Consider the following 24107-nt stretch of genomic DNA (forward strand, 5'->3'; position numbering starts at 1 on the left):
AGCTACGTCAAGTGAAGATGTTACACATGAAGGTATTTGATGGACAGACTAGTCAAGATCTTGACTACTAGTTTGATTTACTGGGTCAAATAGGATCTCTCCCTCATTGAAACAGTTATCAAAAGAATAACTGTTTGGATGGTTTACAGCTCCCCCTTCACTAGGCTTACAGTAGGCTGAAACATAACCATGGTGCTCAAGGCTGGTGATTGTGGAGGGCCTTGAGGATTTAGAGCTTCTCATGAGGACACATTACCTTTGTAGATAATAGCTTTGTTAACCTAGATTCATGACTAGAGTCCCTTGAATGTTGAGTTGAAACATACAATATTGCATATTGAAAGGAAAGGCGTTAACCTAAATGAAATCGTACAGATGTGGTTTGTCCAAAAAACATAGTAGACGAATAGATGATGAGGGTGACTTCTGTTACCTCGATGACTCAGATGACCTGAGAATGGGGGAATTATTTTCTCTCTTCGCTCTCTCTATCTCTCTCTCTATATATATTTTTTTCTGTTACACACACACACATATTCTCAACCTTCTTTGTGTTAAAGCTGCTGTTCAATAGCCCAGTCTCCCAGTAGATCCTCTGACATTGTTGTTGTTTGTCTCTGTTGGTTGGAGCGTGTGTATTTGCCCAGGCTCCTTGGAGGGAGTTTGTTTTTGTTCTCAGTGTTGTGAACAGGGTGGGGCTCCTTTCCCCAACCACTCAGAGAGAGAGATGGTTATTTTCTCAGGTGCTATTTTTTGTTTATTAGTTTGGTCAATAGACTTGCTCAGATGGAATTATGTGTTGGAAGCGATGTTTAGCTGACTGTTTGTTTTGGTTCTTGGATGGAGGGCACATTTATCATAACCATGGTTCATGATGTATAGTATGGTCTGGGTAATAGGGGTTGAGCAATGAGCACTCATGCAGCGGCTAAGAAGTAATCATGTACACATAAGTGCAGGAGCACTTAATAAAGGAATTTAGTTTTGCCACAAGTTGGAGCCTTCACATACAGTAGGAATATGCACTGAGTATACCAAACATTAGGAACACTTTCCTAATATTGAGTTGCACCCCCCCCCCCCCCCCCCCCTTTGCCCTCAGAACAGCCTCAATTGGGGCATGGATTCTACAAGGTGTCGAAAGCGTTCCACAGGGATGCTGGTCCATGTTGGCTCCAATGCTTCCCACAGTTGTGTCAAGTTGGCTGGATGCCCTTTGGGTGGTGGACTATTTTTGATTCACACAGGAAACCGGTGCACCTGGCACCTACTACCATACCCTGTTCAAAGGCACTTACTGTAAATGTTTTGTCTTGCCCGTTCACCCTCTGAATGGCACACATACACAATCCATGTCTCAATTGTCTCAAGGCTTTAACCTGTCTCCTCCCCTTCATCTACACTGATTGAAGTGGATTTAACAAGCGACAACAATAAGGGATCATAGCTTTCACCTTGTATACTCAGTGTAGGCAATTGTATCCATTTGGACATCCTTGATAATGGTATCCTTTAGGGATAACTTAACTACCCTTGTTACATGAGATCTTGTGAGTCTGTGGAGTTAACATATTCATATAACATACTTTACTATAGTAAAATGTATACAAGGGTGACCGTTAGTCGCTTTGGATAAAAGTGTCTGCTAAATGGCATATATTGTTATATTACATTATGAAAAGGAACAAAAGCACAGCTTCCTTGTTTTTGAAATCTAAATATAATTTACATTGACAAGAGACATCAAAGCAATAGTGAATGCACACCCAGTAGGGCTGTCCCCGGCTAAAAAACATCTTGGTCGACCGAGAGTCGCCTGTGTATTTTTCCATATATACACACATCCTATGTGTTTTAATCAAATCAACTATATGCACTGAGCTTGTCTGATGCTTTAGGAACACTGTTTGATTAAATAATTAAGACACACAAATGACTAGAAGGAGGCCGACCGCCATTGATTTGATTGTGCTCAGACTTGCTGGGCTGTGTTCAAAAAAATGACAGCGAGTGACTGTGTGACTAGCACCCGTTGTCTCTCCTCCCTGCTGCACTCACCACCACTGAACTTCAACAGTGTTTATTGCGCTGTCCATGTTGCTGAAGCTACAACATAATTACTGCCATTTCTGACTGAAAAGTTCTGTTACCGAAATCCCTCATTTGTTTAGGAAAAAATTCCTAATCCCTCAACACTTGCTCTCCTTACGTGACACATGTATGCATCACATGCAGATGACCAATAGGGTCTGACTTATAGTATATCATAATCACATCAATTAATTGGTTTTAACAAACTCCTAACACATGTGACAGCAAAATGGATATAGAGGAAGTGACAAACTCGAAACAGGGGAATGTTTACTGGTTGCTTCGAGGGGAAGTCGGATGTGTGGAATACATTTGAATTGTTGTGGAAAATACTGGAGATCAAGAAAAAGAAGGTAAGGAGCAAGCGCTTCGTGCATATTGTGTGTGCCAACAGGTGCTGTTAGAATACAACATAACTTTTCTGACCGTTTGGAACAATGTAAACAAAACTAGCAACAGAACAATCAGACTTTGAAATGGCATTTGATGAAGTACGACTGGAATTTATATATAAATGCCTGGAATATTTCAATTTTGGAGAATCTCTTATGAAATGGGATAAAGTTATGCGTAGTAACCCTAGGTGTAAAATGGTAAATAATGGCTACTTCTCAGAAAGTTTTAAAATGTCAAGAGGAGTTAAACAAGGTTGTCCACTATCGGCATATCTATTTATTATGGCCATTGAAATGTTAGCAATTATAATCAGATCCAACAATAGTTGTATGCTGATGGTTCATGTTTTCTTTTAAATACACAATTTGGATGCCTCCACAGCCTCATGGATGATCTAGATACTTTTTCTAACCTCTCTGGATTACAACCAAATTATGACAAGTGTACTGTATTATGTATTGGATCACAAAAAAATGTAACTTTTACATTACCGTGTAGTTCATCATTAATACTCGGTTTTCATATCCCGAAAGAAAGTAATTATCTAATTACAATACATTTTTATAGACAGTTAGATCTTGCTACCGTGGAAAGGAAAATACCTGTCTATTTGTGGAAAAATCCCCCCGATTGACTCTTAGTCATATCCCAGTTGACCTACTTGCTTATGGCCTTGCCTACACCTAGTGACTTGTTTTTTTAAATTATATGAGAGAGAAAAAAATCTATTTTATTTGGAATTAAACGGGCCTAGTTATATAATGAATATGAATTTGGAGGGCAGAAATGATTCAATATTAAAGCATTAGAACAGTCACTAAAGGCTTCAGCCATTCAAAAGTTATACTTAAATCCGAACTGGTTCTCTAGAAAATTACTAAGGATGTCTCACCCCATGATCAAGAATGGCCTTTTTCTCTTTATTCATATTACAACCTCTCACTTTTGGTTATTTGAAAATGAAATAATCTCCAAAATATTGCTATTTTTAAAACAAGCCATAGAAAGTTAGTTGCAATTTCAGTGTAATTCACTGGAAAATAACAACTATTGCAACAAATGTTATGGTTGAACTCAAATATATATAAAAAATACTTTTAGATAAAATAAAGTATAATCTTTGTAAATTATATCATAAATAGGACTGGTGGAGTTATTTTACACATGCAGCTAATAAAAATATATGGAAATGTCTGCTCTACTCAAAATCACAACCAACTAATTGCAGCATTACTGCAAAAAAAGAAGAGGCAAGTGGAAGGGGGAGAAAGTAAGGAACTTGTCTGTCAGCTCTGCATTAAAGACCAAAATTGGCTAAAGAAAATTGTGATAAATAAAAAAGTATACCAGTTTCCTTTAAGGATCAAAACATTGACAGGTGTGCCGTATAGATTGCAAAATAGTTGGGAAGAGATTTTCGATGTACCGATTCAATGGCACATGGTTTATGAACTGACATAAAACAACGCTGGATTAAAAACTGAGTTTTTCAATTTAAATGATTATACAAAATTCTTGCAACCAATAGAATGTTTATATATATATATATGGGGATACAACCATCCCAGCTCTTCAGATTTTTCCACGAAGAGACAGGATAAATAGATCATTTGTTTTGGTAGTGTTCAAATGTAGCTTGTTTTTGGTCTTAAGTTCAGGAATGGCTGAAGAATTGCAACATTTACACTACCATTCAAAAATTATCAATTAGCCTTTTAAAATTATAAACTTGGATAAGCTAACACAACGTGCCATTGGAACACAGGAGTGATGGTTGCTGATAATAGGCCTCTGTACGTCTACGTAGATATTCCATAAAAACAGCCGTTTTCAGCTACAATAGTACTTTGCAACATTAGCAATGTCTACACTGTATTTCTGATCAATTTGATGCTATTTCAATGGGCAAAAATTAGCTTTTCTTTCAAAAACAAGGACATTTCTAAGTGACGCTAAACTTTTGAACTGTACATTTTTTATCCAACATGTTGTGGTTGCCTAAGGCTGAGGCATGGAATCAGTAGGCTATTAAACAAACACTCAAACAAAAGCAGGATCTGTCTTATTTCTGTAGATACAGTATATTTGGATGATTTATAAAGCCAGGCACATTTAACAGTTAGGCTATTGATTACAGACTTAATTAAGTTGGGGTTTCCTCTCTCCTCACTTTTCTTAGACAATTGGGGCAAGTGCTGTTTTCCTGTCTCCTAACTCTGCTGCTGCCTCCGCCACATTGTTCTCAACACCAATACAGTGGCTTGCGAAAGTATTCACCCCCTTGGCATTTTCCCTATTTGTTTGCCCTACATCCTGGAATTAAAATAGATTTTTGGGGGGTTTGTATCATTTGATTTACACAACACTCCTACCACTTTGAAGATGCAAAATATTTTTTATTGTGAAACAAACAAGAAATGAGACATAAAAAAACAGACAACTTGAGCATGCATAACTATTCACCCCCCCAAAGTCAATACTTTGCAGAGCCACCTTTTGCAACAATTACATCAGCATGTCTCTTGGGGTATATCTCTATAAGCTTGGCACATCTAGCCACTGGGATTTTTGCCCATTCTTCAAGGCAAAACTGCTCCAGCTCCTTCAAGTTGGATGGGTTCCGCTGGTGTACAGCAATCTTTGAGTCATACCACAAATTCTCAATTGAATTGAGGTCGGGGCTTTGACTAGGCCATTCAAAGACATTTAAATGTTTCCCCACCACTCGAGTGTTGCTTTAGCAGTATGCTTAGGGTCATTGTCCTGCTGGAAAGTGAACCTCCACCCTCAAATTTCTGGAAGACTGAAACAGGTTTCCCTCAAGAATTTCCCTGTATTTAGCTCCATCCATCATTCCTTCAATTCTGACCAGTTTCCCAGTCCCTGCCGATGAAATACATCTCCACACCATGATGCTGCCACCACCATGCTTCACTGTGGGGATAGTGATCTCGGGGGGATGAGAGGTGTTGGGTTTGCGCCAGACATAGTGTTTTCCTTGATGTGCAAAAAGCTCCATTTTAGTCTCATCTGACCAGAGTACCTTCTTTCCTATGTTTGGGGAGTCTACCACATGCCTTTTGGCGAACACCAAATGTGTTTGCTTATTTTTTTCTTTAAGCAATGGCTTTTTTTCTGGCCACTCTTCCGTAAAGCCCAGCTCTGTGGAGTGTACGGCTTAAAATGGTCCTATGGACAGATACTCCAATCTCCGCTGTGGAGCTTTGCAGCTCCTTCAGGGTTATCTTTAGTCTCTTTGTTGCCTCTGATTTATGCCTCCTTGCCTGGTCTGTGAGTTTTGGTGGGCGTCCCTCTCTTGGCAGGTTTGTTGTGGTGCCATATTCTTTCCATTTTTAATAATGGATTTAATGGTGCTCCGTGGGATGTTCAAAGTTTCGGATATTTGTTTTATAACCCAACCCTTATTTGTACTTCTCCACAACTTTTTCCCTGACCTGTTTGAAGAGCTCCTTGGTCTTCATGGTGCCGCTTGCTTGGTGGTGCCCCTTGCTTAGTGGTGTTGCAGACTCTGGGGCCTTTCAGAACAGGCGTATATATACTAAGATCATGTGACAGATCATGTGACACTTAGATTGCACACAGGTGGACTTTATTTAACAATTTATGTGACTTTTGAAGGTAATTGGTTGCACCAGATCTTATTTAGGGGCTTCATATCAAAGGGGGTGAATACATACGCACACACCACTTTTCTGTTTTTTTATTTATTTTTTAATTTTGAAAAAGTTCTTTTTTTCATTTCACTTCATCAATTTGGACTATTTTGTGTATGTCCATTACATGAAATCCAAATAAAAATCCATTCAAATTACAGGTTGTAATGCAACAAAATAGGAAAAACGCCATGGGGGATGAATACTTTTGCAAGGCACAGTATGCTGGTTCATAGCAACATGGTCTAGGAAAAGACGCTAATTCAACAGCGCACTGATGTTTCAGAACCGCAGACTGCGACCACTATCCAACGCAGGAGAAAGTGCATTTGTTATAAAATAACATAATTTTTTATTAGTGTTGCACCATTGTTCTTACGTAATATAACCATATCAGTGGAGGCTGCTGAGGGGAGGAGCGGCTCATAATAATAGCCGTAACGGAGCAAATGGAATGGTATCAAACACCTGGAAACCATGTGTTTGATGTATTTGATACCATTCCACTGATTCCACCAACCTCCTGTGAACCATATGCAATTTCAGTAGCAATCTCCATGGCCTCCACGATGGATTAGTCCACCCAGACAGGCGCAAATCAAACAGGTGTCTTGTACACCATTAAAGTATTATCATTTTTTGCTACTGCTCGACTAAAGACATCTCGGTCGACCAACAGCCTATTAACCAAACAATCGACCAGTCGACTAAATGGGGTCAGCCCTAACACCAGTACAGTTATTATCCAGTAGCAGAGCATCAAACTCACTGGGAGAATTTCTAGTTTTGCCTTTGTGTTTACTAACAGGCCTAACAGTAAAGTTGAAAATGTATTTGTTGTGGATGGAGAAATAAGCTTGTGAGTTATTGGACATTATTCTTAAACCATTTTCATGTTGTGATTTGTGAATGAGAGCATGATATACACGCTTTCAACATGTTGACTAATCAATTTCTCAATTTAACGGCGAGCACCATTGTTAGATAGAGTCCAATCGGATTAGGCATCGGAAGTGCATTTCTGTGTACTTTATACACAATTGTAAGTGATGATTGAAGGTCTAATTCAAAGAGTTTTAATCACAATGTGAACCTCTTGCAGTGTCATCTTTTTTGTAAATGCCTCATAAAATGAATAGACGAGTAGCCTCTTTTTAGAGCATAATGGATACATTAGAATATGAGATGGATGGTAGATTAGTATCCCTCACAATATTTCACTCTATCTCGCCTGTCCTCTCCTCTTTTCCCTCTATAGCGGCCGATCTCACATAAAAGACCTAGTGGAACACAATAAGGTTGTGGATGAACCTCACATGGACAGGTTAATTAAAAATGGGGGATCAGGGAATTTGACCTTTTTGTTTGCAGTCATTCTTCAAAGTGGAGTTGAGCAAAGAGCCGACCACATTTATATGATCCCTTGGTGAGATTGATTGTTGGAACCTGTTTAGCTACTGTATGATTTTACACTCTTTCTGTAGCCAATACATTGCTGTTGTTTATGTTTGTTTATACAATGGTTGGGTCTAATCCTAAATGCCGATTGGTTGAAACTGCATTCCAGCAGGTGTCTATTCCACAAGTTACCACCAGCTAAATGTATGACGTTAAAATACCTATTTACTCTGTTCCATCTGACTGCGCAATCCACTGTCTCATCAGCCCAGCCAAGCAATTTATAAACTTGATCTCCACTTTAAAAAGCATCTAGACATTATCTCACATTGCTTTCAGACTAACATTTAGTTTTCAACAGCGGAGATTTGTATAAATTCGATCCAGCTGTCGCACAGTAATGAACGTGCCGGGAGTCGGGATGAGACAGACAGACATGCAGCTTTTCTCAGCCAGTCGAAATCATGATTCAGCATAATTTTTATGGATATACTATACAAAGAAATATCAATAAAAAAGAGGTCAAATGAAAACAAAGTGCAGCTAGTTTGCAGTCTTTCCAGATTCAGTTTGAAGTGATTGTGTTTGCTGTGTTGTTGGCTAGCTCCTGACGAGAGAGCACATTTTCTATGCCAGGTGAAATTGTGCATCATTAGCTCATTGATATGGATGTATCCAAATAAATGTCACTAGAAAATAGCTTAAAAAATGCAAATGCAGCTACTTTGTTGTTGTTCTGGCTGCACTGTTTGACATGACTGTAAGTTAGCCGTAGTTGGCTAGCTAGCAAGCAAGGGATAAGAACGTTGCCAGCCAGTATGACAATAGAACATTTTAAACGATTGAGTGGGTTGTGTCCATAGATACAGAATAAATTCATAAAAATATGTCAATCATTATTTGAATATGTTGGTAACCCATTGTTTAAAAGTGATAATGCCCTCAAAGCCGGTGTTTGCAGTATATATTGTCACGGGCCAATATATCCTCCAAACACCGGCTTTGAGGGCATTATCAGTTAATTAGTATCCACCTCTGATTGGCAGGGCTTATATCTGTCTGCCAAATAGGTCCACACCCTCCCATCATACCAATCGCATTGGAGCTGACTCTCCTTTTCCACCATGTGAGATCATTCTGTTGGAACTGAAGTCACGTGTTGTGATGTTATTGCGGTAAACCTCAAGAGTGCTAACCGACCATTCAACATCACTTCAACAAAAGAGACAGGTCGTCACCAGGCTGACATGACTGTAGTTGTTGCTGGATGATTCACCCACTGAAGACATGATGCATCACTGGGTGTACGTATGCTCCATTGTTATATGCACTTCACATTTTGATAAACTTCCAGTACAGTAGATATTCTACAGAAAATGGATTGCACAAAGTATTTTTATTCCTCTCCTGTTATGGATGTGTTTACAATTATATTAGTGGCCTGTGAGGCAAGGTATCTGTTAAGTAATCAAGTGTAATATTCCACAGGCTAATTAGCAGTGTAAGTGAGTGAAAATAGAAGTAAATCAATGGATGCAAATATGTTCTCTATATTTCATTGTAAAACTCTTGGGGATGGATCTTGTTGAAGCTTCCATTGGTCCTCTGGAGTTGACATTATTACTCTAGATCACCTGCAGGGCTTCAGACTGCAACCATTTAGTTGCATTTTGCGACCCTTTGACTTGGCTGTGTGAGTAAAACATTTATTTGGTCGCACCCGTGCAAGCTACACATTCTACCTGGTCACCTCAATCAAAAAGTCCTATTTTTTGGGCAGATAAAACCATTAATTTGTTAAACAGTAAAGTGCATTGTCATGATTGCTGTAATAAAAGTGTCTGTTTCACATTGGCAGGCTTCTGTAATGAGCAAGCCTCTCACACTCTCCCCCCTCGTGCTCCCCTCGTGATCTTATAACGTTTAAAAATGCAATTGCGGGGGAAAACTTGGAAGCAACTAGTTGTCCATATTAAAAAGAGGAGGGTCTCGGCTTTCTGTGGATATTATTATTGATCTCAAAGTACACTGTTTTACAGTCAAGATATCTGATATGGCTTTGAAATATGGAGCGTGCGAAATGTGCATCGGCCATCGCGAGTGCACTAGGCCTAATTGCTAAGTTATGTTAGGACATTCAATTTACTGTTAGATTAATACATGGCTAGCAGCAGGTGTTAGAGTTAGCGATCTAGCTAATGTGTTTTGAGTTTCAACTTCCTCAAGTGGTGAATAAGCACCAATTGAATTAGGCCTATATATAAAATTAGTGCACATAAAGATGAACGCAAATCTATCTCTATTCAACAACAACAAAAATCTGGAGCCCTATTTTGACAATAAAATATAACAAAAATAGCCTAATTGTCAACCCCAAATTCTTGACAATTACTGGAATAGGTTGCATATCAAAATATTTCAAAGCATTCATTCTTGCTTGGACATGTTAGATGTAACAACTTATTTATTGAATACTGTCTCAGTAGTCAATTACACTAAGCATTGTGAAAGACTTTATAATGACTTTCTAAGAAAGGGGGAAATGTTTGTATCCTTGACCTGTTAGCTAGGTAATAATGGGTCCAGTTATTATTTTCACTCTGAATCCTTCATTATGTGGAAACGTAGATGTGTTAGGCTTTCTTACAGTTTAGTTTAGCTCATATAAATGATTTGCATGAAATTTGGCCCTCCTGATTTAGGTTGTTTGGAACTCTTCTTCTTTGGAACAATGCCAATTGAATTGTCTGCTTTCTAACACGCTAGGAGAATAGGGAATATGGTTCTCTTTGGGCTTGAGGCTTGATCTCCTTATGTGATCTCCTTATGTGCCCCCCCCCATCCATTCACATCACAATTAGTGATTTCGAACATCCCCAAATGGCCCACATAATTAAAGAGTTGGCATTATAATTACAATGTGTTTATTGTCTGTTTATGGGTGGTGTGCTGTACATAACACTTGGACATTTCATTGGAGTAAATGGATTGAGGTTTTTTAATACACTTTATGTGATTTCATGTATCAATGATACCTCCTTCATCAGCCCTTTGACAGTTGCACTGTTTGTCCTATGTACAGCGTAATTTGGCCGACAGCGGTAACTGGCAGCCGAAATAACCAAATTATTTAGTCATGGGTTTTTAACGGGCACAACGGCAAATGGATGTTAAGTAAATGATGCAATTTATTCCCTTCCTCCTCATTGCCAGGCTGGTTGCCACGGGACTTCTGCCAGCTTTAAGTAAGTGGTACCCAGATGGTATTCACATGACGCACACTTGGTTACAAAATCGTCCCCGGGAATAACTCTGCTGCCACAACAACCAATAGGTCAATTGAGCAGGAGATCCTGTTGCTTCCACAGTTTTGCATATGCAAATCTGCTAATGTTGTGTCATTTCGGTAAATTCTGGGGGAAGGTTGTATCTCAGGGGTCCTAAACGAATTGGAAAGGAGCCCAGTTAATGAGCGGAGCTGGAGAGAGAGATAGAAGGGAGACATCCTCCGCCTCAGATTGTTTCCTCTGTGCTAAAGCATGGCTTCCTGGATCCTCCACTTCTTGCTCACCCGGCCTCCTGCTCCTCCGTCGTGGAGAGGGGAAGTGCCTGTGATGAAGATGGGCCTGTAATGGGATAGTCCACTGGGCTCTCAGTCAGATAAAGTGATTTTTCTACCATCTTATGAAAAAAGCCAGTCTATTTCTGGAACATGAGTGTGGAAGACAATGCCTGGGCTTTCTCCTGCTCTCTCTTTCTCTCTCTCTCTCACTTTCTCTCTCACTCTTTCTCTCTCATCCTCACTCTCTCCCACTTTCTCTGTCTCTCTCATCCTCCATCTCCTCTCTCTGTCTGCCAAACTTTTATACCGGCTCTCATCAGCTGCAGCTGTGGTGCACTCTGTCTCGATTTCCCCTCCTGGAGAAGTGGTGAATTGTGTCGTCTGCAGCCACTAACAGCCAACAGCTGCTTTAGCCCACTGCAGAGGGAGGACAATGTGGAACTGATTTTCAGCGAGAGAGAGAAATAAATAAACAATGTACAAAAAACAATACCTCAACCAACACACAGCTTATGCAAATTGGGAACATGTGTTTGTAGATCGATAAGCCATGCTTGTGCATGAAAAGTCTAGAGTGACCGCTTTACACAGAGATGTATGTTACCACGAGCAGTTCTTTATCTGCAAGATGTTGGCCTACACATCTGTTTGTAAAAAAAAATAAAAAGATGTTAAACCCACTCAATATGATGAAATGTATAAACTATTTGTTGTTGAGTTGTGACATTAATCTCCCTAGATCTGGGGAGTGTTAGTGGATAAGACACCAGCTGTACCGGGAGGGGAAAAGTTTTACTCATTGTGGTGGGAGGAGGGTCAAACTGTCAGTAGGTCAAAGGTCAGATAAAAAAGGGGGGAAAAGACAATGGCAGATCTACACACATTTAATGAACATGTCTGCCAAGTCTGTTAATGCCTCAACAAAATAACCCAAATTCTTTAAAATAGCCCAAACAACCATGGCTTTCGTGAACTAACACTCGCACTTGACTTTTTCCCCTACTTGCACTGACGTTACTGATAGCTAATTTATTGAGGAAAAATGTACTTACTATGACTGAGATATATGGTTGTCCCGCCGAGCTATCTTAAGATGAATGCACTAGCTGTAAGTCGCTCTGGGTAACAGCATCTGCTAAATAAAATAAACATCAAAACGTAGATATTTGGATTGCATTGGTTTCAAATTGAACATCCATAATTTGGGTTGGAGCCTTGAGACCTTTTGGCTTGAGCCAATGTAAAAGTCTAAAACTCTGCGTTTGTCAGTATGTCGTAAGCTGCTATTAGCATTGGTAGAAATGTTAATGTTCAGAGGCTCATCGCCTCCAGAGAATGGCTTTCTATCACATGCTCACATTCTTTTAAAAGGGAAATGGAAGATGAATTTTGCCCATAAAGGCTGTATCACAAGGGCTTTTTATCCTAAATGGCTCTGGGGATTGTTATCTGTGGGAAGTGTGCCCTGCCTCCGTCGTGTTCAATCAAGTGTCCACTTAGTTGTGACTGGGAGTAATTGTTCCCAAGTGGGCCACACACTGACCTGTTAATGTCGGCGTCGACCCTCTAACCTTGTCAGCACGTCTTAGGGAGGAGTTTAAATCATGTGGATCTCCTTCTTGCCTTTGCGCTGCCTGGGCAAGTGGGTGTCGGTGCTGATAGACCACTCTCTTATAATTGTCCCCAGCAGCATGGGTCAGCCAGGGGTGCTCCCCAAGCCCGGCTCTTATTAGATGAGGTACTGGGAGTGCTGTGACTTAATGGGTCAAGCCATTGATCCGATCCAGCCACAATGTTCTGTCTCTACAGTCATATGAAGCCCTGCTAGCTACCTAATGACTCTCAGAGTTGCAGGCTCTGTTGACTGTGTTGGACAGAGACAGCATTCTGAGGCAACCAAACGCTATTGAAGACATGATATTCGGTCCCATCTATAATGTTTCGGTATTTTGCCAATGGGTTTCTTATTTGTGTGTGATTTGACATCGCGTTGACTGTGGTGTCCTCTGTCTATTGGATATTGATGAGGTAGAGTAGGTGGAGTAGGTTGTCCTTGTCCCCATACAGTCTGATGTTTCATGAACCTGGGTAGAACAAAAACCTTTGCCAAAAGTTTGTTGACAGATCGGTTGGAAACATGACACACAAATAATTAACAAACTACACTGAACAAAAATATGAACGCAACATATAAAGTGTTGGTCCCATGTTTCTTGAGCTGAAATAAAATATGCACAAAAAGCTGATATATCTCAAATTTTGTGCACAAATTTGTTTACATCCCTGTTAGTGAGCATTTCTCCTTTGGCCAAGATAATCCATCCACCTGACAGGTGTGGCATATCAAGAAGCTGATTAAACAACATGATCATTACACAGGTGCACCTTGTGCTGGGGACAACAAAAGGCCACTCTAAATGCCACATGTCTCAAGTTTTGAGTGAGTGTACAATTTGCATGCTGACTGCAGGAATGTCCACCAGAGCTATTGCCAGAGAATTGAATGTTCATTTCTCTACCATAAACCACCTCCCAACGTTGTTTTAGTAAAATTTGGCAGTACATCCAACCAGCCTCACAACCACAGACCATGTGTATGGTGTTGTGTGGGTGAGCGGTTTGCTGATGTCAACGTTGTGAACAGAGTGCCCCGTGGTGGTGGTGGGGTTATGGTATGGGCAGGGGATAAGCTACAGACAACAAACTGAATTGCATTTTATCGATAGCAATTTGAATGCATAAAAATACCATGATGAGATCCTGAGGCCCATTGTGAGGCCCCTTGTTTCTCAGGTTCCAACAGATGCATATTTGTATTTCCAGTCATGTGAAATCCATAGATTATGGCCTAATGAATTTATTTCAGTTGACTGATTTCCTCAAAAGACATGTAAACTCAGTAAAATCTTTGATATTGTTGTATGTTGCATTTATATTTTTGTTCAGTATATTTTAAAGTGTCTGGTTACGAGTTCCTTTTGAAACTGACAAGGACTGTAATTTGGGTCAAAAGGAGAGATTAAAACCAGATGTTTCTAAAGCTGAAGGTTGTGTGTTGAGCAGCTGCTGTGTGGAAGTCCACAAGTGAAGAATAACTTAGCTGTTGTATCTGTCTATTTGATGTTGCCGCAGTGAAAATGACTGAAGATATTGTACTGTATCTTACAGTGCTTGGTTGTTTGTTTCATTTTATGGATGGAAAGCAGTAGCACGTCTTTAAACTAAACCATCACTTTTTAAGTGCTCATTTGCGAAGTGAAATAAAAGTAGGGTACCTCATTTCAAAATTGAAGTATTTTTAATCTTTCTTCAGATCCCTTATACGAGACCATGCATAAATCCAATCTCTTTCGAATGATCTCATCAATTATTACCATTGTAAATTCTGCATGGTGGTACTCTTTTCCCAAGTCTTTCCTTTTTGAGCAAGTTGGAGCCACCATGGTGCAGCCATAAATTCAGAGGGGTGAAGCGGTCTATTGGGATAAACATATTTTTGGGAGTCATTTACAATTCAGCAGACACTCTTATTCAGAGCAATTTAGGGTTAAGTGCCTCGCTCAAGGGCACATCGACAGATTTTTCACTGAGTCTGCTCAGGGATTCAAACTAGCATCCTTTTGGTTACTGGCTCAACACTATTAACCACTAATCTACCTGCCGCCCTGTAATGACAGGCATGCAGACGGGTAATCAGAAGGGTCTTATCAGGGGCCGTTCAGAGGCTGATGGCGGGCAGAGGAATGTGATCTGGCTGTGGAAACAACGCCACGTTAATGGGGTTAGCCAAATTCCACACTCATGAATTATGAGGCGGGCCTGTGGTTTGTTGTGTATGGTTTGGGGCCTCTACACACTAGTGCTGTACAGAGAGAGAGACAGAGTTATATATTTGGTCTTTTGGCACTGTCTCTCATAGACAAGCTCAATTAATGGTTCTGGATCTCCTTCTTCTGTTCTGCCGATGGGGGAAAAAATATGCATTATACACTCATGCCATAAACAGATAGGTTTAAAGATATAGATAGACCGACACACGCTCGAACGCATATCCAGGTCACCCGTGATACAAGTCAGTATTCAACGTTCATCCATTTCTGATGATGTCTGGAGATTACATAGAAACCGGCCACTAGGGGCAACAGTGAGCTCTCTTACCTTCATGTAGGTTTCGGTTTTGCTTAGGGTGTTGTGGACGGGGATGGTGGATAGGTTGCAAGGTTGAATCCAGCGATAGAAAGTTGTGTTTGAGATTTTTGTTTTAAGCCTATCCCAAACCTTAACCATTCTGAGTTAATGCCTAACTTTAAGATTTTGGAGTTAATGCCTGAACTTAATATTAAACATTTAAAAAATTCAAGTTTGAGAAACATGGATGAACGTTGAATTCTGACGTGAAACTGTGAGAGATAGTTGCACACACACACAGAGACAGACAGACAGACATGTTGTTGTCTTATGAATTAATAGTTCAACAAGTACAGCATGTAAAGAGGCCAATATTATCTGGTATTGATTTTAGGTCTGTCGATGACCCAAGTTCACAATTGTAATTTTGGAACAGACTGAATTTTCAGAATGGTGTTCAGAAAATGGCCTTGCAAAATCCAGATTCTTTTCAGACAGAGCTCACACACAATGGTGCAGGTTTATAGGTCAATATGTCACTGAGAACATACAGCGTTCCGGGGGAATCAGATTTCTGTGGTTGTACACATTGTTATTTTGTTAACGCTGACATTTACATCAGCAGCATCATCACCGCATTATGCAATTGTGAGATAGTGTTAAATATCAGTCATACTAATCTGTCTTTGAAAAGATGAAAACAGTGAGATGACTATGTATTTAGGTCAGGAGATGACAACTGGAATCAGTGCGTCATAACGCATGTAAAATATGTGTGGTTGTAGCTGATCACGTTTAATTTTCCCTCTGATAATGCCACTCTTGTTGATGTGGGTTAAGTGAACTGGGTTTTGTCTAGAAGGGATACAGCTTTTGTCAGAATTTACTTTTCGTAGCAGGTTCAGGAAAACTAATGCAGCAGGTTAGGATAATTCATGTAGAAGGTTAGATCAATTTGACAAAAGCTGTATACCATCTAGACATGACCAGTGAACTGTAGGTACTTTCCTTACCTTTTCACTTCCTGTTTGTAATAGTCTTATCTATGTCTCCCCTGACCCTCTCTTCTGGTTGTCACTAGTTACCACAGCCACAAAGTCAAAATGGGCTTTACCGTAAAGATTTATGAAACCAAAAATGGGCTTTTTGGTCTTTAATTTAAGGTTAGTGTGAGGCATAAGTTTAGCATTGTGGTTAGGGTTAAGGTTAAGATTTAAAATCAAATTTTAAGAAGATACATTATAGAAATATGCATGGTTTAGCCATGATTATGACTTTGGTAACTAGTGACAACCCTCTCTTTTGTCCTTCTCATACCTAAATACAGTGTCATCTGTGAACTCCCGATGGTCCCGCCCCTGAAGACCCTGAGCTGAATTTTCATTGGAAGAATGGAACGCCAGTCTTTCCTACACAAGTGAACACGGTATGTGCACATCCTTACTCTTATCTACTTTCGGTGTCAGTTTTATTTCAAATGTTCTCTGCCTCTCTGTGAACTAGAAGGCTGCAGCATAGTGCGATTTAACTTGTTAGGCTAATTTGCATCTTATTATAATTAGGTTAAACTAGATACCAACACATACTCAAAAGTATTTTCATGAATTGTTAATTGTTCAGGCTAATAATTGAAAACTATTTTATTTGACCAAATTGCATTATGACTTTGAATAATGAGACAACTAATCGGAATGTCTTACAAATAATGTGTCAGCTAAATTTATCAAGAACTTTGTTGAAAATATGATGTTCCTATTTTATTCAAATTAGCAGGTTTTAAATGAATACTTTGATGCATTGCGGAAAATATTACTACTTACAGTTGAAGTGGGAAATTTACATACACCTTAGCCAAATACATTTAAACTCAGTTTTTCACAATTCCTGACATTTAATCCTAGTAAAAGTTCCCTGTTTTATGTCAGTTAGGATCACCACTTTATTTTAAGAATGTGAAATGTCAGAATAATAGTAGAGAGAATGATTTATTTCAGCTTTTATTTCTTTCATCACATTCCCATTGGGTCAGAAGTTTACATACACTCAATTCGTATTTGGTAGCATTGCCTTTAAATTGTTTAACTTGGCTCAAATGTTTTGGGTAGCTTTCCACAAGCTTCCCACAATAAGTTGGGTGAAATTTGTCCCATTCCTCCTGACAGAGCTGGTGTAACTGAGTCAGGTTTGTAGGCCTCCTTGCTCGCACACACGTTTTCAGTTCTGCCCACATATTTTCTATAGGATTGAGGTCAGGGCTTTGTGATTGCCACTCCAATACATTGAATTTGTTGTCCTTAAGCCATTTTGCCACAACTTTGGAAGTATGCTTGGGGTCATTGTCCATTTGGAAGACCCATTTGCAACCAAGCTTTAACTTCCTGACTGATGTCTTGAGATGTTGCTTCAATATATCCACATCATTTTCCTGCCTCACGATGCCATCTATTTTGTGAAATGCACCAGTCCCTCCTGCAGCAAAGCACCCCCACAACATGATGCTGCCACCCCTGTGCTTCACTGTTGGGATGGTGTTCTTCGGCTTGCAAGCCTTCCCCATTCTAATGTCCTCCCAAAATAACAATGGTCATTATGGCCTAACAGTTCTATTTTTGTTTCATCAGACCAGAGGACATTTCTCCAAAAAGTACGATCTTTGTCCCCATGTGCAGATGCATACCGTAGTCTGGCTTTTTTTATGGTGGTTTTGGAGCAGTGACTTCTTCCTTACTGAGCAGCCTTTCAGGTTATGTTGATATAGGACTAGTTTTACTGTGGATATAGATTATTTTGTACCTGTTTCCTCCAGCATCTTCACAAGGTCCTTTGCTGTTATTCTGGGATTGATTTGCTTTTTTTGCACCAAAGTACGTTCATCTCTCGGAGACAGAACGCGTCTCCTTCCTGAGCAGTATGACGGCTGCGTGGTCCCATGGTGTTTATACTTGCGTACTATTGTTTGTACAGATGAACGTGGTACCTTCAGGCGTTTGGAAATTGCTCCCAAGGATGAACCAGACTTGTGGAAGTCTACAATTTTTTTTCTGAGGTCTTGGGTGATTTCTTTTGATTTTCCCATGATGTCAAGCAAAGAGGCACTGAGTTTGAAGGTAGGCCTTGAAATACATCCACAGGTACACCTCCATTGACTCAAATGATGTCAAGTAGCCTATCAGAGGCTTCTAAAGCCATGACATAATTTTCTGGAATTTTCCAAGCTGTTTAAAGGCACAGTCAAGTTAGTGTATGTAAACTTCTGACCCACTGGAATTGTGATACTGTGAACTATAAGTGAAATAATCTGTCTGTATACAATTGTTGGAAAAATTATTAATTAAATTATTTAAAAAAAATATCCTAACCGACTTGCCAAAACTATAGTTTGTTAACAAGAAATTTGTGGAGTGGTTGAAAAACGAGATATAATGACTCCAACCTAAGTGTATGTAAACTTCCGACTTCAACTGTATGTATGGAGTTTTAATGTAAATGTAAATATTGAATAGTGACTTTAATTAGACATTATGCTAAACATGTTGTTGTTATTGTTATTACCAATTGTGTTTTGAAGAAGTTTTAGGGTTAGATTTCTAACATTACATTTGAAAATGCAGAACATGTATTTCACAAACATCTACAGAATATCACCATATAGATGGCAGCCTTTCATTTTTTTTACTGTATCATTCTAAATGATCACCTTATGTCATATTGACCAAATCAATGAAAAGTAGCAATCAAAACAAAAGATACACACTTTACTCCCTAAATGATGCATAGTACACCGGTCATAGCAGCTTCGGCAGCTTTGTTTATGACAATCCTTTGTTTTTAATATCTTTGGCATTCTCTCCCTGTCCCTCTCCCCTGTCTGCAGCGGGTGCTCTGATTGGCTGAATACTTTCTGCACTGTAGTCTGGCTGGCTGCCAGCGCCTGCCTTGCCCCTGATCAGAAGTGAACGTGACATTTGTGCGGAGGTAATGGAATCTGTGTGCAATTAAATCTCAGACTGTGAAGAAGAGTCTATTGCCCCCCCCCCCTCCCTCGCCTCATCCCATCAGCAGGGGGGGTGGCGGTGATGATGAAACCGTCCCAGCAGGCCCCTCTCTTCGCCTTGCCACTACGCCTCTCTTTCTCAATCTCTATGTCAGGATGCGTTTTTTAACTTCTCTGTGCCTGTGCCTTGGTCTCTGCCCAACAATTCATGACAGCAAACGTCAATTAAAATTCTCCCCAAATATTGTTGGAGAATTAAATTAAAATTATACAAATGACATTAGAGGAAGACAACATTAACATTGGTTTAATGAATTATACTCTAGGTGACAGTTGTTATTTAGTGGCAGTGCATTGTGGGCCTCTTCAACATGTTTTGATGTAAATGTGAAATGGAGTATTGAGGGAGGTGAAATGGAGTATAGAGGGAGGGAGACTGGTTTAGGGAGGAGTGGAAAGAGGGAGAGCGGACACATGCATGGATGAAAGGAGAAGAAGGGCACATCTCTCCATCTATCTACCCTTCTCCGCTGCTGTGCCGCTACACTTAACGCCTCATTTGTGGTCTCTGTGGCCAATGGCTTGAGTCAGTGATCTGTTGCCATAAAACACTGTTCTTTCTCTGTGCTGATGGTGCACTTGTTCATGGCTAATACCACAGAGCTCCTCTATTGCAGGTCTGAAACCTAATGGGTATGTATCCTCATTAAGATCACCCATAAACATAAAAGGATTTCCATTGTGGTTGAGACCAGTTAGACACAGGCATACCAGGCTGGGCAGACACACATTTTCCTTTAACTTCTTGAAAAGGAGTTCCTATCTGAGTTCCTTGTCCTCAGTGGGTAGACTGGGAGAGAGGTAGGATTTCCAGGTCAAGGTCTTCTGAGCCTCCTCCCACCCACTGTCCCTCACACCCTCTCCGGCTGCAGGCTGGAGGGCAGGGCTCAATCTGCTGGCCCAGAGGGAGGTCACTCTTCTGGCCCTGATACAGACTGCAGTTTCCACACTCGCACACAGTCACTGGATCGCAACAGTCACTTTTCCTTTAATATGTTGCCCATATGTAAGGGCAATATATAAGGAACACATATTTAGAGAAATAATGGATATAATACATTTATCCTCTATTTCCTTTCTCTGTAGTTTTGCTTTCAAATGCATAGTCAACAGTTGCTGTCTTGTGAAATGATCACAATCATGTATGAATTTTGATTTATCCCACAATGCCAGTCGGTATTGACCTTTAATTTATGACTTATTTGTTTAGCTCTGCTTTTCTTTGTCATAATGAATCATTTATGTCAAGTACGACATGCATAAAGGAGTATTGTCTTAGAAAATATGAATGTCACTCAGGTCCTTTTCTCTCAGCAACTGAATGTTAATTTAAACCAACAGTCAACTGAACCTCTCCATTTCCTTGTGGCCCTATGAAAACTATGGGTCACACTGAATGCCACCGGGTCCTGCTTTATTCACTAACATCCTGCTTAACAAGTAGACCTCCTATTCCTCCCAGCTCAGTTAGTGTTTTCCTCTGTTGCAGATGTTTCTCCCTAGTCATGTGATAGAGAGGAGACGGGTTTCGCTCAGGGAAAGAGAGAGCGAGGCCTCATTGCTCTAGTGTCATTCTAATGGCAAATTAGATCAGTTTGACAGATAGACACAGAAAATTGTTTTAATTGTATAATTATCTGTGGTTAGTGGAAAACTGCTGTGATGTGGTTAAAGGCCAGGGAAGAGTGCCGTTTAGCCTTTATGTGCTCATTTTGTCACTGAACAGGAAATGAACAACAACTACGAATCCTCCGGATATAGTGCTCCCTCTCACACACACATACACAAACATATGGACATACTGTACGCATACACTCTCCCAAACAACGCCCTTGGGCAGGCCAAGGCGTGCTCAGTGAGACGTTACCATTATAGTCATGTGTCTGCTCCACAGGCATGGACTGAACGCTGTGTGGTGAAGCCTGTAGCCACCTGACTGGGATGGCAGAACTTAACACACATTTAACAGCAGCTCAACATACGTCCCACTAAACGCTACTGCCACTGTAGAGAGCAGGCGGGCCTCATCAGATCAGTAACCTAGCTTAATCACTGCTCAAACGATTCCTGATAAGATGTCAAAATACTAGGCCATGGATCCAGATGGAGCTAAACACTGAATTTAGATCACTCACTCAGTATTTTGTGGTCCGGCATAGCAGCATACCTATGGAGTGGTTTGTTTCATGTGCCTGGCTTTACCACGGATTTGTGTAAAAATAATAATGTACCTCTCCTGTTGTCTCTCTGCTGCTGTCCTGTCTTCTCTCTATGTTGAGGAGTGACCTCAACAGACCACAGTTGAAAAGTCAAATTGGGCAAAACTACTTCAGATTTTGTATAGAAGTAACTGCATGGCATATTTTGTATTCCACTGTTTTCTGGCAATCAAAATAGTGCATAACCATAAAGATTTAAAATAGTTGTCAAAAATTGTCAGGCGTCACCAGAAAATGGGTCATTGTAAGACACTTTCAGCTATCCATAATTTTGCACACACACACACATACACACACAGGGCAGTTTTATAGCCACTCATGCAAGATCAGTAACTGAATGATTTTTCAAGCCTGGTGGGCAATGCTGCCTGCAATTTTCAGCTTGACTCATTCAAGTATAATAAAATAATGTAGGGAGTGCTTGAGGGACGGAAGGTTTGGAAGCTCTCACCCCTTAAGCAAGAGCTGGATTAGGACAGCCATTGTGTTGATGTGTTTGTTTCAGAGTCTGGTAACACAATAGAACCAAATGGAGCTTTTTCAAGTCAAGTATTCATACCCCTTGACTTATTACACATGCAGCCTGAATTCAAATTTGATTTAATATATGTTTTTCTCTCACCAGTCTACACACAATACCCCATAATGACAAAGTGAAAACATGTTTTTAGCAAATGTATTGAAAATGAAATACAGAAATATCTTGTTTACATAAGTATTCACACCCCTGAGTCAATACTTTGTAGAAGCACCTTTGGCAGAGATTACAGCTGTGAGTTTTTCTGGGTAAGTCTCTAAGAGCTTTCCACACCTGGATTGTGCAACATTTGGCCATTATTATTTTCAAAATTCTTTAAGTCAAAACTGTAACTCACCCACTCAGGAACATTCACTGTCTTCTTCGTAAGCAACTCCAGTGTATATTTTGCCTTGTGTTTTATGTTATTGTCCTGCTGAAAGGTGAATTCATCTCCCAGTGTCTATGGAAAGCATACTGAACCAGGTTTTCCTCTAGGATTTTGCCTGTGCTTAGCTCCATTAAGTTTATTTTTTAAACTCCCCAGTCCTTAATGAATACAAGCATACCCATAACATGATGCAGCCACAACTATGCTTGAAAATATGAAGAGTGGTACTCAGTAATGTGTTGTATTGGATTTGCCCCAAACATAACACTTTGTATTCTGGGCAAAAAGTGAATTGCTTTGCCACATTTTTTGCAGTATTACTCTATTGCTTTGTTGCAAACAATATTACCATATATTTATATAATATTTATATATTATATTATATATATATATATATATATATATATATATATATATATATATATATATATATATATATATATATATATATATATATATATATATCATATTTGTATTCTGCACAGGCTTCCTTCTTTTCACTCTATCAATTAGGTTAGTATTGTGGAGTGTCTACAATGTTGTTGATCCATCCTCAGTTTTCTCCTATCACAGCCATTGAACTCTGTAACTGTTTTAAAGTCACCATTGGCCTCGTGGTGAAATCCCTGAGTGGTTTCCTTCCTCTCTGGCAATTGAGTTGGAAGGAGGCCTGTAACTTTGTAGTGACTGGGTGTATTGATACACCATCCAAAGTGTAATTAATAACTTCGCCATGCTCAAAGGGATATTAAATGTCTGCTTTTTTATTTTTTTTATTAATCTACCAATAGCTGCCCTTTTTTGCGAGGTATTGGAAAACATCCCTGGTCTTTGTGGTAGACATTCACTGCTCGACTGAGGGACCTTACAGATAATTGTATGTGTGGGGTACAGAGATGATGTAGTCATTCAAAAATCATGTTAAACCCTGTTATTACACACAGAGTCCATGCAACGTATTATGTGACTTTTTAAGCAAATGTTTACTCCTGAACTTATTTAGGCTTTCCATAACAAAGGGGTTGAATACTTTTTACTCAAGACATTTCAGCTTTTCATTTTTTATTAATTTGTTAACATTTCAAAAAAACTAAATTCCACTTTGACATTATGGGGTATTGTGTGTAGGCCAGGGACAAAAAATCTAAATGTGTTATATTTGAAATTCAGGCTGTAACACAACAAAATGTTGAAAAATTCAAGGGGTGTGAATACTTTCTGAAGGCACTGTAGATAAACATGATCATTTTCAAGTAGATGTTTTATATTCTCTTGTGTACCCCACTGTTATGTAATGTGTTGAGTTCATCATCATGAAGTATGAGCTGCCTTATAACACCCCATTCAGTTTGTAAGATAATCGTGCATTTAGCCTGTCTGCAGTTCAACAGAAAGCAATTTGTCAACGATGAGCTTGTTGTCATGTCTCCGTTGTTGCCTCTGTCATACTCTGTTGTTCAGCTGTAGATCTGATAATGCTTAGGGGATTAGCAGGTAGTAAGGCAGTCAGCTGGCCCTGTGCTGCTGTACACTACAGGCTCTCTAGGCTACTACAGGAGCCGTGTGTTTGGTCTCAAGTGTCTGTGCCGGGTGCTTCACAAATGGTCCGAGTTGCACCTAATGGTGACTTGCCGGCTTTATGGCCGCCACCTCCCCATGGATGATGCGGTAATGAAG

The 24107-nt window shown here is 39.8% G+C and overlaps 1 protein-coding gene across 8 annotated transcripts in view; it reads left to right on the plus strand.

Moving 5' to 3' along the window:
• Positions 1-24107, plus strand: part of LOC120060082 (forkhead box protein P1-B-like) — a 236240-nt gene that overhangs the window by 13721 nt on the left and 198412 nt on the right. For 7 of the 8 annotated variants that reach the window (XM_039009214.1, XM_039009198.1, XM_039009205.1 and 4 more), the window contains exons 2-3: positions 16577-16675; positions 19124-19224. The gene's annotated coding sequence lies outside the window, so the exon portion shown is untranslated. The remainder of the gene's footprint in view (positions 1-16576; positions 16676-19123; positions 19225-24107) is intronic. The other variant, XM_039009163.1, reaches the window with a different exon arrangement.

This window comes from Salvelinus namaycush, chromosome 2 (genome assembly GCF_016432855.1).
Source record: "Salvelinus namaycush isolate Seneca chromosome 2, SaNama_1.0, whole genome shotgun sequence".
NCBI lineage: Eukaryota > Metazoa > Chordata > Actinopteri > Salmoniformes > Salmonidae > Salvelinus > Salvelinus namaycush.